Source organism: Etheostoma spectabile, chromosome 15, assembly GCF_008692095.1.
Source record: "Etheostoma spectabile isolate EspeVRDwgs_2016 chromosome 15, UIUC_Espe_1.0, whole genome shotgun sequence".
Classification (NCBI taxonomy): Eukaryota; Metazoa; Chordata; class Actinopteri; order Perciformes; family Percidae; genus Etheostoma; species Etheostoma spectabile.
In genome coordinates this window covers 33508848-33509726 of record NC_045747.1, presented here as the reverse complement: position 1 = coordinate 33509726, position 879 = coordinate 33508848, and the positions used below count along the sequence as shown (strand labels likewise).

Sequence of the window (879 nt, the reverse complement as noted above, 5' to 3'; positions counted from 1 at the left end):
GTTAAATTCCCATAGAAGCAGGCACATTTTGCCCCCTGGATTTAAAGGAAGGACATTTATTTTTTTACAAAACATTAATCATATATACATATATATTAATCACAGAAGAAGAAAAAAAAGTGAGTGCCAGCAATCAGTTGAATGGAGATGATGTTTAGCGGTGCAATAAGCCAAGCAAGGAAAGACCAGGAGAGATCTAACAGAGACAGGAAGCTCATTCAGTTTACTGCTGCTTCTAAAAGATTCTATTGTCTGCTCATGGGATGTTCTCTTTCTCTCCCACACACACACACACACACACACACAAGCTCAAGGCTTAGCTACACTGTTATTAGTGCTTTCTTACCTGCCCAAGCCGTTTACCATTGGACTCTAGTAATTGTAGTCTCCCCCAAACCCAAACATTATAAAGTCATTCAAACCATTAATTGCTATGAAACACAAAAAACATTTTTAACCAGTTCCTCCATGTTCAGAATGCCATATTTTACATGGTGTCTTACACTCACCAACTGGTTGCTATAATCAAAAACAGTGCCTATCGATCAATCGACTCCATTAATCGCAATACAGGCCTAAAAAGTGAGAAACTAGTGGGGAAAGTCCATCGCAATCAGCTACGTTAGAGACGCCTTCAAAAGACCAATCACTGCCATGGAAGGCTAAAAACAGCTACATATTCACATTTTCATTTCATCTTCAGTTGATATAGTCATATAGCTTATAAACTACCATTGTAGTTGTAGTTTGAACGAACATCAAAACAGCGAATCTTGCATTTTAGTGCGTTTTTGCGCACCTGTCTGCAAGATTTCTTTTTGAAAAGTACTCGCTTCGGGCTCCTAAAGCAGACACGAGTTGCTGACCGAGGGGGGGGGG

At 39.7% G+C, this 879-nt stretch overlaps 1 protein-coding gene across 1 annotated transcript in view; it reads right to left on the bottom strand.

Moving 5' to 3' along the window:
- The window catches only part of septin12 (septin 12), an 80267-nt gene that overhangs the window by 79085 nt on the left and 303 nt on the right, over positions 1–879 (bottom strand). The window lies entirely within an intron of this gene.